This window comes from Hyaena hyaena, unplaced genomic scaffold (assembly GCF_003009895.1).
Source record: "Hyaena hyaena isolate Hyena2069 unplaced genomic scaffold, ASM300989v1 scaffold_84, whole genome shotgun sequence".
NCBI classification, from domain to species: Eukaryota; Metazoa; Chordata; class Mammalia; order Carnivora; family Hyaenidae; genus Hyaena; species Hyaena hyaena.
The window spans coordinates 111,078-123,902 of record NW_024080716.1 but is presented as its reverse complement, the minus strand read 5'-3'; the positions used below and the strand labels follow the sequence as shown (position 1 = coordinate 123,902).

At 48.2% G+C, this 12,825-nt stretch overlaps 1 protein-coding gene across 10 annotated transcripts in view; it reads right to left on the bottom strand.

Moving 5' to 3' along the window:
* The window catches only part of ST6GAL1 (ST6 beta-galactoside alpha-2,6-sialyltransferase 1), a 115,513-nt gene that overhangs the window by 40,397 nt on the left and 62,291 nt on the right, over nucleotides 1-12,825 (bottom strand). For 6 of the 10 annotated variants that reach the window (XM_039234195.1, XM_039234196.1, XM_039234198.1 and 3 more), the window contains one exon: nucleotides 9,947-10,104. The exons of 1 other annotated variant lie outside the window; for it this stretch is intronic. The gene's annotated coding sequence lies outside the window, so the exon portion shown is untranslated. Of the gene's footprint in view, nucleotides 1-3,853; nucleotides 3,901-7,670; nucleotides 7,695-9,946; nucleotides 10,105-12,825 lie in introns of those variants that run through there. 3 more of the 10 variants (XM_039234203.1, XM_039234199.1, XM_039234202.1) reach the window with 3 other exon arrangements.

Genomic DNA, 12,825 nt, shown 5'->3' with positions numbered 1-12,825 from the left:
AACCTCTCTTGATTGAAGCAGCCACCACCTGACCCTAATCAGTCTTAGCATCACTAATAGTGGGGCACCTAAACAGCACATGCGTTCTGATGTGAGGCAACGTGAAACACACAGCACCACCTATGAAAAATTCTCATCCAAAATGTTTAATCTGTATATAATCCAGCCTTTATACATAATTCCAGTTTCGAGAAACACAGGGGAAAGAAGAACACATTAAACGACACCACAGAGAAGTTATCAGACAAATCCAGAAAGCAGGGCATTCTATAGAGCTGAACTAGTTTCATCAATAGGTAATTGGTTATGAAGAACAAATGGCTTAAAAGGCAAAAAAAATGCCATATGCAAAAGGCAGACTTTGCTTGAATTTTGATTTGAACAAAACACCACTTAGGACAAATGGAAATATGTTGATATAGACTCGGTATTATATGATATTAAGAAATCATTGTTGGGGCGCCTGGGTGGCTCAGTCAGTTAAGCGTCTGACTTCGGCTCAGGTCGTGATCTCATGGTTTGGTTCATGAGTTTGAGCCTTGCATCAGGCTCTCTGTTATCTATGCAGAGCCCACTTCAGATCCTCTGTCTCCCTCTCTCTCTCCCTCCCTCCCTCGCACTCTCACACTATCTCTCTCAAAAATAAATTTAAATGAATCAATTTTTTTAAAAAATCGAAAAATAACAAATCATTGTTAATTTTGTTAGGTATAGGATTATATACATGGGTTTTTTCTTGAAGTCCTATGCACGTGAATAGAGATGAAATCTACTTTACAACACTTCAGCCAAAATACAGATGAAGCAAATATGGAAAAAAATGTAATGTCATTTCTTCAAGTGTGTTCAAACTAGCCTATGCAAGAAATAAGAGTGATCTGCACACTCTCCTTGGACAATATCGTCAGGAGTGGGCAGAGTTTGACAGATTTGAAAAAAACAAGTATGGGACACAGTTTTTCTGTTTTACTGAAGGAATTACCTGAAAAAGACATACGACTTTACAGAAGTCACATACTTGGCCATCGTGTACGTTCTAAATAATCTCCATTTCCCTGGCCCTCCTGCATAACTATTTGACCTCATTTCACCTTCCAGCTGCTGCACTATTTCCTCCACAGTAAAACTCCTTGAAAGAACTGTGTGCAGTCTCTATTTCCAGTTCCCCTATTCCCATCCTCACTTGAACCCACCCCAGCAGGCCAACCCCATCCGCTCTTGCCTACGTCACCAAAGACCTTCATGACCTTCATGTTGCTAAGTAAACGGTCGGCGCTCACTCTTCATCTTGTTCGGCTCCTCAGCAGTGCTTTTGTGAAGTTGGTCATTTCCTCCATCTGGCTTCCAAAACCTGCACTCCCCTGGTTTTTCTCCACCTTACTCAGTAATCTCGACTGCCAGTGCCTCCTCATCTCCCCCATCTCTGCACATGGAAGTGCTCCTAGATTCTGCACTTTGTCTTACCAACACTTGTCATCTTGTTGTGAGCACCTTGTGGTCTATTCCCCCCTCTACCCATTTTGCACTCAATCCACACTTGCTGACATGCACCAAAATGAGTTCAGAAAGCAGGTTCTGTCGGTGAGTTTCTGTGAAAAGGAAGTCCTTAAGAATTTAAAAACAACAACAAAAGAGCAGGGTCAGGATGGGGGTGTAGAATAAAATATTATACTCACTTGACCATTTCCCTATCATGTATTATCCATGAGGGGAGGCAGCACTGCCCAGGGCATTGATGGTCAGACTTTGAGCATATCAGAATTATCAAATTACCGGGGCGTCGGGGTGGCTCGGTCGGTTAAGTGTCCGACTTCAGCTCAGGTCATGATCTCACGTTTGTGAGTTCGAGCCCCTCATCACGCTCTGTGCTGACAGCTCAGAGCCTGAAGCCTGCTTCGGATTCTGTGTCTCCCTCTTTCTCTGCCCCTTCCCTGCTCACGCTCTCTCTCTTCCCCCCTCTCTCTCTCTCAAAAATGAATAAACATTAAAAAAAAAAAAAAGAACTAGCAAATTACTTGTTGAAATGCAGATTCCTGAGCTTTCCCTCAGTCATTCTGAACCATGTGGTCTGGGATGGGGCCCAGAGATGGGCATTTAGCAAGCACCCATGTGATTCTGATGCAAGTGGTCCCACCCACACACTGTGCTCTGAGAACCGGGCATCTGGGGCCACCATGACTCAAAGTGAGATTTGCAGTTAAGAGCTAGTCCAAGAACACTTTCTAAAGATCTGGGATGAGAAAAGGACAGAAATCAAATGTAATCAACTTTTACACTAATTTGAAAGAGTCATTTTCTGCCTAATAATTCTAACAGTAACTTTAAAAATATTCCAAGAATTTCTTTTCATTGTATTTTCAAAACTATTGATGTGTGAGAGGTTGGTGGGGGCAGGGGGGAAGGATTCTGCACAGATAGTTTAAGAGCCCTAGCTTGGGAGAAAGAGTTTGTGCTCTGTCATCTCAAAAGCCCAGATTCAAATCCTGACTTTCCTACCTGTCAGTTATATGAGGTTAGACCAGTCTGTCAACTTCTAATAAGCCTTCCGTCTGTCTTCATCTGTAAAGGATGGATAACAATACTTTAAAAGTTGCCCCTGCAGGGTTGTAAGGACAACTTAATGATAGACTTTATCACTTTGTTACAGCTAATAATTGTTGAGCTTTTTCACCATGTGCTGAGTACTCAACACAAGGGCAAAGCTCCTGTAATTCAGTGAAGCTCATTTAATTCCTGCAGAACGGTGCCTGAGGCAGGTACCGCTCTCAGCCGCTTCCAGTCCCCAGTCCCCAGCCAGGTGGTCCAGGCTGCTGACTTATTCCCAGCCCCCGGCCATGGGATTCTATTAGGGGGAGCCAGCAGAGGTCAAGAAGTTGATAGTTATGTCAAAATATTTCTGACAAGTCACAAATTTGCTCAAGCTACAAACATGTGAAGCCACAGGAAACCAACCCGCAATTAGTAAATCTGCAAAGTGAGTGAAAAGAAGCCTCCAGAGAGATTCTCATTGGGCCTGAGTAGCTGTGCTTTTGCAAGAGTTTACCTGAGGGCAAGAGCGACTGCCAGAGCTCAAGCTCAAGGTGGGGAGGGGGATATCCTGCCCCGATCAAAGCCCTGAAGATAAAGGGGCTTTCTTTTTTTTTTTTTTTTTTAACGTTTTTTATTTATTTCTGAGAGAGGGAGTGACAGCGTAGCAGGGGAGGGTCAGAGAGAGAGGGAGACACAGAATCTGAAACAGGCTCCAGGCTCTGAGCTCGCTGTCAGCACAGAGCCCGACACGGGGCTCGAACCCACAAACCGTGAGATCATGATCTGAGCCGAAGTCAGCCACCCAACCGACTGAGCCACCCAGGCACCCCGATAAAGGGGCTTTCATTCCTGCTTGCCCCCACTGTTCCAGACCCAGGCCGCAAAAAGTGTCTCTTTGCGGAGATTAGATCTTTTCCCAGCCAGGCAGGCGCTGATGGAGAAGGAATGGCTGAGTACCTTTCCCTGAGGTTGTCCAAATGCATGAGGACAGAGCTCTGTGGCGGGTGCTGAGTCCCCACCACAGACAGGCTGCTCTGCGGCGTCTGACCAGAGCCAGTCACACTGAACGGGTAAGCAGAGCTCCAAACCTGGGATTCGCGGAGCCGTGGCAAAGGGAAATCAATGGCCATTTGCTACTGTCTTCAACCTTGCAGCTTTCAGCAGTAGATGTTTACTTGTAGAAAGATTTGCCTTCCCATTTGACAGGCACCTGGCTGAAAGGGGGCCCTTGGCAGCCCTTCAGCTCCCTCTCTGTGTGATGCCCAATGCCCACTGGCCAGTACAAGCGGTCAAAGCCCCAGCCCCAGCAGGCATCTTGCCCTACCTTACCACACTGAGAACCACCATGCACTCCACTCCGGCAGAGGTGAGACAAGGAAGGAGTGGAAGGGCCTTATCGGGAGGGTTAAATACTGCACGCCTCCCAAGCAACAGGCCCACCCCTTTTTCCTCTACACTTCAACCCACACCCAACCGAGAAGCAGAGAGAAAAGAAAATGGACCTACCTCCTCCCCGGGAAATGGACCTGTTTCACCTCCCCTTAATATTTAAAAAAGAAATAAGTTTCTCTTATAGAAGTTTCTACACCTACAAAAAGGCACAGGGAGTAGCACAATGAACCTGTTTTCAGAACCCAGTTCTAAAGACTACCAACATTTTGCCAACTTTGTTTTATCTATTTCCCCCTTTTTTCCCTCTGGAGTAATTTAAAACAAATGTCAGCCCACCTATCTTCTCCATTGGGGTCCCATGAGAAAATTAAGCCCTAATGTCCTACGTATGGCATCTATTCATGTAATGAGTTAACTTACCTCCCTGGCACCAAGGATGGTATTAGCTATGTGCCATCCTTGGGAAAAGTGGGACCACATGCCCTCAAATAATTTTCCATGGAGCTTAATTCTCTATAATATCACACACACACACGCGCGCGCACACACACACACACACACACACACAGGGTTCTGTCACAGAACATATGAAGATATATATAAAACCCCGACGCCATTATCACTTACTATCCAATCCACTTCCAAATGTTTACCAGTTCTCTCAAAAGTATCTTTTACACTAAATTCCTGAAATGAGGATCCGAGCGAGGTGGGCACATTTTGTTTGGGTGATTTAGCACTCTCCACTCTCTTTTAATGTGTACATAGTTCCCCACTCCCTTACTTTTATTTTTCAGGACGTGTATTTGTGGAAGAAACGAAGTCATTTGTCCCAGGAATGCGCCTAGAACTGAACCCCGGAGTGGGCCTCCTCTGGGTATTGTTTACCTTACTCCCCTTTGTTCAGTTTCCTTCCTGTGAACAGAGTGTTAGATTTCAAGGCCTTTGAGATTCGGTGGTTTCAAGTTTAAAGGTTCCCCAAGTGTTTTATACTAGGAGCGCGGGAGTCCCGGCTGCCTGGGGGCGTGCAGGGTGAGGGACCGGCGGAGAGCCCTGAGCTCCTCCACTGTGCAGAAGCTCCAGAGCTACAACATGCAAAAGTACTCACGGTCTGCTGTGACCCAAGCAGCGATCCAGCAGTGCGGACGCCAGCCAGAAACCCCACGCCCCCCCCAGAACGTGCCTTCCAGGGAGGGGACAAGTGACGAGTAAAACAAAATACATCCGTATGTGAGTAATGCTTTGGAAATGGATAACCGCAGTGCAGAAAGTTAAAGCAGGGGAGACGGATAGCGACATCAGGGTGTGTGGGGGAAGGACGGAGATCAGTGGATAGTCCGAGAAAGCCTCCCTGAGAAGAAGGCATTGGTGCAGAGACAGGAGAGAGGGGAAAGGAGGAGGGCATGCAGGTAGCAGAAGAAAGGGGATTTCAGGCAGATGGGACAGCAAAATCCCTGGGCAGGGGCAGGCCTGGCCTGTTTCAAGAACAGCACGGAGGCCAGGACAGCAGGGCAAGAAGGGGAGCAGAAGATGAGGTCGGGAGGCACAGGAGCCAGATCACCTAGGGCCTTACACGGGTGTAGGATTCTAGCTTACACTCTGGACTTGGGTGACTTATGTTTGAAAAAAGTCGTTCTGGCTGCTGCACTAAGAAGCAAATGTGGTAGGCAGCAGGCTGAAGGAGGTTTATTTAAAAAAAAAAAAAAAAAAAGGAAGACTTTTCAAGAGGCTCTTGCAGCAACCCAGGTACAAAAGGCCTATGAGCCACTTACTAAGCTCTTTACTGGGTGCTAGCAATTGAGACATATTAGGAAATGTGATCCTTACCAGCACCCCATGGGCTGAGCTATTAACAATCCCCTTTCAGAAACAAAAGGGAAGCTCTGAGACAGTTGAAGCCATTTGCCCAAGATGCCATTGTCAATGGTCAAACTAGATTATTCTAACCCCCCAAACTGCTCTGCTGTCCATCAGATGGCCCTCAGGGCCCTTTGAAGGACTCCTAAGAGGCTGCCTGCTTTACCAGGTCAACTACTGGTGCTGGTCACCACCCTGGACCTTCTGGTGACACCTCTTTACTCTGTCCTGATCTCCATTTCCTTAACCCCTCAGTGTGCAAACCTCATCCTCATCTGTACCCTGGAACCTGAACTTTCCGTCCCTAGAGACCTTGACTCCCTACCATCCCCAGAGGGTATCTCAGCCAACCACATACCTCCAAGAAGCAGTCCATGTGTCCTGGGTTCCAGAAACCTTCACCACAATGGGCTCCCTTACACAAATTTTTTTTTGAGAGAGAGAGAGAGAGAGATTGAGAGAACAAGTTGGGGAGGGGCGGGGGGGGGGGGATCCGAAGCAGGCTCTGTGCTGACAGTAGAGAGCCCGACGTGGGGCTCGAGCTCACAACCATGAGGTCATGATCAGAGCCAAAGTCCGAAGCTCAACCACTGAGCCACCCAGGTGCCCCAAGTGCTCCCCTTTCTTTCTTTGTGCTACCACTTAATCCTGTAATGACTCCTCTCCCTGTTTCCCATGTCAGGGATGGCTGGCTGCTCCGCCGAAATTGCGATCCTTCCGCCATACAGAGTTGTTGAACGTGACGGCTCACCAGGGGTTACATTTTCCAGCCAGTGTACATGCATGCGCACATGCACACACACACACACACACACACACACACACACACACACACACACACTGCACCTCGGTGAAGCAGGTGGACCATGACGTGTGAGCAAAAATAACAGGTGCCACTTGTCGGCCAAGAGGACTAGAAGTGCAGCTAGCACTACCCTAACCGAGCTTCTTGGGAGAGACCTCCTGCATTTTTATTCCTACTCCTCTGGGAACATCAGCAGAGTTCTTGGCAACAGCTTCTTCCATCATCCACGGAGCTCTCCCCTCATCCAGGACTTCCCCAGCACAGCGATTGACAGAAGCTCTCCTTAAAGTATTAAAAGCCAGAGGGGCGCCTGGGTGGCTTAGTTGGTTAAGCGTCCGACTTTCGCTTAGGTCATGATCTCACAGTTCGTGGGTTCGAGCCCCGCGTCGGGCTCTGTGCTGACTGCCAGCTCAGAGCCTGAAGCCTGTTTCAGTCTGTGACTCCCTCTCTCTCTGACCCTCCCCTGCTCACGCTGTCTCTCTCTCTCTCCTAGAAATAAATAAAACATTAAAAAAATTAAATAATAAAAAAAATAAAAGCCAGAGGTTCCCCAGTTCCTCCCCCCCAAGCACCTTTCCTATTTGTTTCCCCCTGCTGTGATCCCTGATGTGAAAAACAAAGGCAAAAGACATGTGGACGTCATTAAATTTCCTTATAACCTGCAGCGCACTGATAACTACTTGAGGCCTGCAAAAGGAGCTTTCCAACAGGAAGTCCCAACTGTTTTAATGGTAATACTTTACTAGAGGCAAAAGGGAACTTTAGCTTGACAACAGCCAGGCCTCCCGGATCCGGATCCGTTAAGTCTTCTTTAACATATGAAAATCCTTTCGGAACCTTCTTTAGTCTCTACGGGCATCCAACTTAAAATTATATAACCAGTCTCTGCTCACTGTCCAGGGGCAGCTCTTTCTGCCCAAGGATCCTGTCCCCATGCTTTAATTAAACCACCTTTTTTGCACCAAAAACATCTCGAGAATTCTTTCTTGGCCATCCGCTCCCAGACCGCACATCAAATCACATCAATCCCTAGGTTTTAAAAGATGCGATTAGCCAGCCACATTTAATTAAGAATGTGGGTTCTTACTTGTTATCAAATGAGCAAAGATATTGCTGCCCCTAAGAGGTTCTGTTCAGCATAAGATTGCCGCTGTTATCACAATCAGCTGGTAAAATTCCAGCATGATACAAAGAAATTTCATCATTTCTTTCCCCTGGACAGGTTTGGTTTTTTTGTTTGTTTTTTTGTTTTTGTTTTTTGGAATAAATGTACTTCTGGCTTTTTTAAATCCTCCAAGGTTCTGGTGGGTCTCTGGAGCCGCTGGGCAAGGAATGTTGGTTTGTGCGGCCTGAAACTTACCCCAATAAAATCATAACTTTCTGACCCCGGCTCACCCCCTGAGAAACAGGTTTTACTGGTTGGCTAGATATGTAGGGTACTTTAAAAAAATACCCACAACTGCCCCCAACTAGGCAGAATGAAGGCATTCTGTGCTTATCTGGAAGAATCTTGTCCCCAAGTGCTTAAAAATCAGGAGCCCAGCAATGTAAAACCAGATTTTTACTGACTGCCAGATCAAAGAGATACAGGGCTCTCGCCCATCATCTCAGTGCTCAGGAGCTGAAGGCAGACAGTCATTGCATCAGAACAACGCTCCGCTCTGGGACCAACAGATCTGTCACAGCTGAGCAATGTAACTAGGTGGCCCAGAATTCTCACTGAAGAGCAAAGGAGGACCAAATAGCAACAAAGCACGAGGGAGAGAGTTCTACTGAAAGACCAAAGAGGAAGAATGTTCTCCTAAATCCTGATACTGAGGGTCTGACGACCTACATCTCTCTCTTCAAGCCTCAGTTTAACCGTCATTAGTGAGATGGATCAATGTCTGCTAATGTTGTCTTAAACAAGACAGGATTCCTCGGCTGGAGGTGGTGCCAGGGGCTGTTTGTTCTTCCCTCCCATTTTGGTTTTACCCAAGTAGACAGGAAAATGACATTTCCCAAAGGCCATAGGCACTGAAGAGAGCTGCTGTTCCTCAAGGCAGCCACCAAGGTGATGAACTGTTTACCTCTGTCACCTTAGCAAGTTGATCTCTTTCCTAGGACCAGACCAAGGCCAACTGGGCCACACGGTGGAGAGAGAAAAGGGAAGAGAATATAGAGGAACAAGGGCTTCATCAAGTCTGTCCTCAGGGTACACCCTACCCCTAATCCCATAGCCATAAGGGTCAGCATAGGTGAGAGGAACCACTCAGGTAGTAATTCTCCATATTAGCGTTAGCATCACCTAGGAAGCATCTAAAAACACAGATGCCGGGGGCATCTGGGTGTCTTAGTCAGTTGGGCCTCCAACTTCAGCTCAGGTCATGATCTCATGGCCCGTGAGTTTGAGCCCCATGTCAGGCTCTGTGCTGACAGCTCAGAGCCTGGAGTCTGCTTTGGATTCTGTGTCTACCTCTCTCTCTGTCCCTCCCTTGCTCATGCTCTCTCTCTCTCTCAAAAATAAACAAAAAAATTTTAATAAAAATATAGATGGCCAATACTGTCCTCAGTAGATTCTGATCTAATTCGTCTAGACCAAAGAGGCCTTGAAGAATATGAATGTTCAAGGGCACCTGGGTGGCTCAGTCGGTTGAACTTCCGACTTGGGTTCAAGTCATGATCTCATGGTTTGTGAGTCAGGCTCTGTGCTGACAGCTCAGAGCCCGGGCCTGCTTTGGATTCAGCATCTCCCTCTCTCTCTGCCCCTCCCCTACTCACATTCTGTCTCTGTCTCTGTCTCTCTCTCTCTATCAAAAATAAATAAACACTAAAAAAAATTCTCAAAGGTCTCAACTTTGAACCCCAACACTCTCATGAATGTTGCGCCTCTTGATCAACGTTTTAGAGATGATGAATGCGAGGCTGGGGGAAGTCCTGTAACCTTCTGGGAAAGAAAGTCTGGCCCTAAAGCCAGTGAGCTTTCCCCCTAAAGCAAAAAGGCTGTCAAATCCTACATGCTGACCCAACCAAGGGACGTGACTCAGGAGGATGGAGAAGAAAGGAGGACCACAGAAGGAAGAGAGCTGCCCTGGGGCTCCCCACAGTCCCTCCCACCCACCAGGGCCAGCCTGAGAATGGCTGTGAACTTACCTGTGACCACACCTATTCAGATCAGTCAATTCAATCAAGATGCAGGTAACTCTGAGCTCAGACCCAATAACAGTAGGCCCAGAGAAAACTGCCACTCTGCGGCTCTCATGATGCTAACAGTCTTAAATATGGTGAGACATCAAAGAAGCGCCCAAATACCTAACGCACTGTTTACTCTGTTTCCACACCCCTGCCCAGCCTAGAGAGTGAGCGCCTGAACCAGCGAGTTACCTCGATGCTCCCAGGGACAGGGTCAGGGCCTGTGGCTCCGCTTCATGTGCCAAATAAGTGAACGTTTTCTTCTTGCAAAGAAGGTTCTCGAGAATCCTAGCCCAGGAGTGGGAGCCCACATCCAGCCCGGGATCAAAGCCTTCATGGATGGGGAAGACCTGGAGGACAGGAGAGAGAAACAGCATGGAGGTGGGCAAAGAGCAGGGCACCAGGGCATAGAGAGGTTCAAGTCAGCCCAAGTGGGGGCACAAAGCTGAGCAGCGGGAGGCGACACTGAAAGGGACAGCCGGGTCTCATCCCGTGGCACCAGGAGTAGCCTGAGTCTGGCGATTGTCAGGCACGTAGTGGAGAGCACGTGAAAAGCCTCAGAGCAGCGGAGGGGAGTAAAGAGCCAGTGGGAACCGTGCAAGGTCAGCAGGAGTGGGGGGTGGGGGAGCTATGGCTCACAACACCCCCCTCCACTCCCTGAAAGTAGGCAGCCACCAAACTAGTAATAGCAGCTGCTTCTCAGCCACCTACTCCATGCCAGCTATGGGCCCAAGCAGCTGCTGGATCTTCAACATCACCCCACCATCAGGCAGGTAGTTGGTGAGCCCATAAACTGAGGCTCAGAGAGGCTCCAGGACTTGCCCACGATCGTCCTACTGTTAAGAGGCCAAGCCAAGATCTCAACTCAGATTTGACTCAAGGCCCAGAGGCCAGGAAAGCCCTGGGTGCAGCCTCCGGTGCGGGCAGGATGAGGAGGAAGCCGCCCAGACGAGGCCCAGTCTGGAAGGGTGGTGCGAAATTTCACGGGAACCCAGCTCTGCAGCCAGATGAGTCTAGACTTGGATCCCCGCTTCATCACGCATCACTGCGATCCTAGGCAAATGCAATATGAGCTCTCAGGGTCTCAGTTTCCTCCTTTGCAAAATGTGTGCAGAACCACCCACGTGATGGGACTCCTGTTAAGGGTCAGAAGTAAGGACCGTGCAGGGCCTGGCATGTGGCAGGTGCTTAATACATGGTGACTGGTAAATCGGACCTGGCAGGAGACAGGGAGGGAGACGGGAAGCTGGGGCCTGGCGAGGGGGGGCGTCCTCCTTTCTGAGAGGAGATGAATTTTCTGGGAGTGTCATGAGTCAATATTTCTCTTTGGCTAAATACAGGACCTTGACGTTCACCTCAACAAACCCGATGTCTGCTGCTTTCAGTGTTAACTCTTCCCAGAACTGCTCCCTCGCCAAGAGAATCAGAATTTGGGACCCTCAGTAAAGTGAGGGCCCAGGGGGTGGCCTAGGGAAGGCTGGGCTCCGAGAAAAGGCTGAAACCAGGTGCCAGTCAGGCGGTCCCTAGCTGTCCACCCAAATCGCTGTGTGTCCTTGCAAGTCATTTATCATCTGGCGCCTCTGTTTCCTCACAAGAAAAGGGGCTTCCAAGCTACACACGTGTAACCTTTGTCATTTTAAATTTCTCCAAGACAGTGGTGTAATAACGCCCTGGGGATAGAGCTCAGGGGTAAAATACCTACCTTCCCATTCCAGAGAGAAAAAAGAAACACCGTTGAAGCAACACCTCCTTCAGACACTACAAATTTCTTCTATTCAAGCAGCATTCTTATGAATTGAGGTGACTTGTGTTAGAAGCATCAGGTCGCTGTGACCAGCAGCATGAAAGCATTACGCTGTTCAGTTCCCTCAGCGTTTGTACCCCCAGAGCCCCTACAGACGCAGGGCCAGGGGAGGGCTCTGTGCTCATCTTCAAGGAGTGAGGGGAGGGCTCACGGCCCGGAGCACGAGAAGCCAGGACACCCAAATTCTCACAAGAAAGCCTACTGTCTTTTCTCCAGCTTTTCCCTCAATTTAGAAAATAGTCCAAACTCCCACCCCTTCCCAGCCTCACCCTTAGGTCTTCTGCAACTACAACATGACCTGAGAAGAAAACGGGAAGTCAGTGAAGTGGTCCCAGGGCGAAAATGGGGTAGGCAGACAGCACCAAGTTCCGGGCACCCAATCTTGATTTCTCTGCCCAGTCAACAGCACCCGCGCTCTGAGCTGAATGTTGTAGAGTTTTCTCGCCTTCTCGCTTGGTGTGAAATAACCTCAAGGGTACTCGCCACCCCCATCTCTCACCAATCAAAAGCAGTAAAAAGAGAAAAAAAATACTTTGGGTTCTCTCTTGGGCTGTGAATAAACAGGTTATTTAGAGTCACAGCCCTCTTTTTAAAAAGATATTTATCTTTTTAAATAAATGGAGAGAATCTCAGGCAGGCTCCACACTCCAGGTGGAGCCCAGCACAGGGCTCAATGCCATGAACCACGAGACCATGACCTGAGCCAAAATCAAGAGTCGGACACTCAACCAACTGGGCCACCCAGGCACTCCCTGTCTCTTTTATATTGAGCAAATTTGGATTGTATGCTGGACTTTTAAAAAATTTTTTAACGTTCATTTATTTTTGAGAGACAGAGAGAGAGACAGAGTGTGAGGTGGGGAAGGGCAGAGATAGAGGGAGACTCAGAATCCGAACCAGGCTCCAGGCTCTGAGCTAGCTGTCAGCACAGAGCCCAATGCAGGGCTTGAACTCACAACCTGTGAGATTATAACCTGAGCCAAAGTTGGACGCTCAGCTGACTGAGCCACCCAGGCGCCCCTGTATCCTGGACTTTTGAATAATGTATTATGAGACTCTGGATCCTGCTTAAATTCTCTGGGGGGAAAACGTGGATATTTTTGTTTATTTATTTAACAGACAACGAACCCACTTAGGTTCAGACTGAAAGTTCTATCTCCTCTTTTGCAACTGACAGCCTCAATGCCAGCCTGGTTCTCAAAGCCTTCACTAGGCTAACTGGGTCTGCCTGCCACAGAGGTTTATCTGGGACCTGGGTGGTGTTAAT